The sequence below is a fragment of the Doryrhamphus excisus genome, unplaced genomic scaffold, assembly GCF_030265055.1.
Source record: "Doryrhamphus excisus isolate RoL2022-K1 unplaced genomic scaffold, RoL_Dexc_1.0 HiC_scaffold_25, whole genome shotgun sequence".
In the NCBI taxonomy this organism is placed as follows: Eukaryota; Metazoa; Chordata; class Actinopteri; order Syngnathiformes; family Syngnathidae; genus Doryrhamphus; species Doryrhamphus excisus.
This window is the reverse complement of record NW_026652243.1, coordinates 845001-847500: the sequence shown is the minus strand read 5'-3', so window position 1 is coordinate 847500 and position 2500 is coordinate 845001. Positions and strand designations below refer to the sequence as shown.

At 52.4% G+C, this 2500-nt stretch overlaps 8 non-coding genes and 3 pseudogenes across 8 annotated transcripts; all 11 read right to left on the bottom strand.

Moving 5' to 3' along the window:
- Positions 1-87: 87 nt before the first annotated feature.
- LOC131113831 (5S ribosomal RNA) lies at positions 88-196 on the bottom strand (annotated as a pseudogene).
- Positions 197-308: 112 nt separating this feature from the next.
- Positions 309-426, bottom strand: LOC131118401 (5S ribosomal RNA). The gene has a single exon (XR_009125567.1). It is a non-coding gene; the product is annotated as a 5S ribosomal RNA (ribosomal RNA).
- Positions 427-538: 112 nt separating this feature from the next.
- On the bottom strand, positions 539-657 carry LOC131116509 (5S ribosomal RNA). Its single transcript, XR_009123755.1, has one exon. It is a non-coding gene; the product is annotated as a 5S ribosomal RNA (ribosomal RNA).
- A 112-nt stretch (positions 658-769) lies between these two features.
- On the bottom strand, positions 770-888 carry LOC131111517 (5S ribosomal RNA). Its single transcript, XR_009121228.1, has one exon. It is a non-coding gene; the product is annotated as a 5S ribosomal RNA (ribosomal RNA).
- Positions 889-1000: 112 nt separating this feature from the next.
- On the bottom strand, positions 1001-1119 carry LOC131118671 (5S ribosomal RNA). The gene has a single exon (XR_009125830.1). It is a non-coding gene; the product is annotated as a 5S ribosomal RNA (ribosomal RNA).
- Positions 1120-1231: 112 nt separating this feature from the next.
- LOC131117640 (5S ribosomal RNA) lies at positions 1232-1350 on the bottom strand. The gene has a single exon (XR_009124851.1). It is a non-coding gene; the product is annotated as a 5S ribosomal RNA (ribosomal RNA).
- Positions 1351-1462: 112 nt separating this feature from the next.
- Positions 1463-1571, bottom strand: LOC131112652 (5S ribosomal RNA; annotated as a pseudogene).
- Positions 1572-1683: 112 nt separating this feature from the next.
- LOC131115631 (5S ribosomal RNA) lies at positions 1684-1802 on the bottom strand. The gene has a single exon (XR_009122907.1). It is a non-coding gene; the product is annotated as a 5S ribosomal RNA (ribosomal RNA).
- Positions 1803-1914: 112 nt separating this feature from the next.
- LOC131115620 (5S ribosomal RNA) lies at positions 1915-2033 on the bottom strand. The gene has a single exon (XR_009122896.1). It is a non-coding gene; the product is annotated as a 5S ribosomal RNA (ribosomal RNA).
- A 112-nt stretch (positions 2034-2145) lies between these two features.
- On the bottom strand, positions 2146-2264 carry LOC131117400 (5S ribosomal RNA). Its single transcript, XR_009124619.1, has one exon. It is a non-coding gene; the product is annotated as a 5S ribosomal RNA (ribosomal RNA).
- A 112-nt stretch (positions 2265-2376) lies between these two features.
- On the bottom strand, positions 2377-2485 carry LOC131111769 (5S ribosomal RNA; annotated as a pseudogene).
- Between the last annotated feature and the right edge of the window lie 15 nt (positions 2486-2500).

Genomic DNA, 2500 nt, shown 5'->3' with positions numbered 1-2500 from the left:
TTTGAAGGCGACGCAGGCCAAACTAGACTCTGGCAAAAAGTGTCAAACAGCGCCCTTTGCTGTCAGGCAAGAGCAGAAACCATAAAAAGCTTACAGCACCTGGTATTCCCAGGCGGTCTCCCATCCAAGTACTAACCAGGCCCGCCCCTGCTTAGCGTCCGAGATCGGGCATTTTCAGGGTAGTATGGCCGTAATCTGCCAGGTCAACTGAAGAGATCCTATTTGAAGGCGACGCAGGCCAAACTAGACTCTGGCAAAAAGTGTCAAACAGCGCCCTTTGCTGTCAGGCAAGAGCAGAAACCATAAAAAGCTTACAGCACCTGGTATTCCCAGGCGGTCTCCCATCCAAGTACTAACCAGGCCCGCCCCTGCTTAGCTTCCGAGATCGGACGAGATCGGGCGTTTCAGGGTAGTATGGCTGTAACCTGCCAGGTCAACTGAAAAGATCCTATTTGAAGGTGACGCAGGCCAAACTAGACTCTGACAAGAAGTGTCAAACAGCGCCCTTTGCTGTCAGGCAAGAGCAGAAACCATAAAAAGCTTACAGCACCTGGTATTCCCAGGCGGTCTCCCATCCAAGTACTAACCAGGCCCGCCCCAGCTTAGCTTCCGAGATCGGATGAGATCAGGCGTTTTCAGGGTAGTATGGCTGTAAGCTGCCAAGGCAACTGAAAAGATCCTATTTGAAGGCGACGCAGGCCAAACTAGACTCCAGCAAAAAGTGTCAAACAGCGCCCTCTGCTGTCAGGCAAGAGCAGAAACCATAAAAAGCTTACAGCACCTGGTATTCCCAGGCGGTCTCGCATCCAAGTACTAACCAGGCCCACCCCTGTTTAGCTTACGAGATCGGACGAGATCAGGCGTTTTCAGGGTAGTATGGCCGTAAGCTGCCAGATCAACTGAAAAGATCCTATTTGAAGGCGACGCAGGCCAAACTAGACTCCAGCAAAAAGTGTCAAACAGCGCCCTCTGCTGTCAGGCAAGAGCAGAAACCATAACAAGCTTACAGCACCTGGTATTCCCAGGCGGTCTCCCACCCAAGTACTAACCAGGCCCGCCCCTGCTTAGCTTCCGAGATCGGATGAGATCGGGCGTTTTCAGGGTAGTATGGCTGTAAGCTGCCAAGGCAACTGAAAAGATCCTATTTGAAGGCGACGCAGGCCAAACTAGACTCCAGCAAAAAGTGTCAAACAGCGCCCTCTGCAGTCAGGCAAGAGCAGAAACCATAAAAAGCTTACAGCACCTGGTATTCCCAGGCGGTCTCCCATCCAAGTACTAACCAGGCCCACCCCTGTTTAGCTTACGAGATCGGACGAGATCGGGCATTTTCAGGGTAGTATGGCCGTAAGCTGCCAGGTCAACTGAAAAGATCCTATTTGAAGGCGACGCAGGCCAAACTAGACTCTGGCAAAAAGTGTCAAACAGCGCCCTTTGCTGTCAGGCAAGAGCAGAAACCATAAAAAGCTTACAGCACCTGGTATTCCCAGGCGGTCCCCCATCCAAGTACTAACCAGGCCCGCCCCTGCTTAGCGTCCGAGATCGGGCGTTTTCAGGGTAGTATGGCCGTAAGCTGCCAGATCAACTGAAAAGATCCTATTTGAAGGCGACGCAGGCCAAACTAGACTCCAGCAAAAAGTGTCAAACAGCGCCCTCTGCTGTCAGGCAAGAGCAGAAACCATAAAAAGCTTACAGCACCTGGTATTCCCAGGCGGTCTCCCATCCAAGTACTAACCAGGCCCACCCCTGCTTAGCTTCCGAGATCGGACGAGATCGGGCGTTTTCAGGGTAGTATGGCCGTAAGCTGCCAGGGCAACTGAAAAGATCCTATTTGAAGGCGACGCAGGCCAAACTAGACTCCAGCAAAAAGTGTCAAACAGCGCCCTCTGCTGTCAGGCAAGAGCAGAAACCATAAAAAGCTTACAGCACCTGGTATTCCCAGGCGGTCTCCCATCCAAGTACTAACCAGGCCCACCCCTGCTTAGCTTCCGAGATCGGACGAGATCGGGCGTTTTCAGGGTAGTATGGCCGTAAGCTGCCAGGGCAACTGAAAAGATCCTATTTGAAGGCGACGCAGGCCAAACTAGACTCCAGCAAAAAGTGTCAAACAGCGCCCTCTGCTTTCAGGCAAGAGCAGAAACCATAAAAAGCTTACAGCACCTGGTATTCCCAGGCGGTCTCCCATCCAAGTACTAACCAGGCCCGCCCCTGCTTAGCTTCCGAGATCGGACGAGATCGGGCTTTTTCAGGATAGTATGGCCGTAAGCTGCCAGATCAACTGAAAAGATCCTATTTGAAGGTGACGCGGGCCAAACTAGACTCTGGCAAAAAGTGTCAAACAGCGCCCTTTGCTGTCAGGCAAGAGCAGAAACCATAAAAAGCTTACAGCACCTGGTATTCCCAGGCGGTCTCCCATCCAAGTACTAACCAGGCCCGCCCCTGCTTAGCTTCCGAGATCGGGCGTTTTCAGGGTAGTATGGCCGTAAGCTGCCAGGTCAACTGA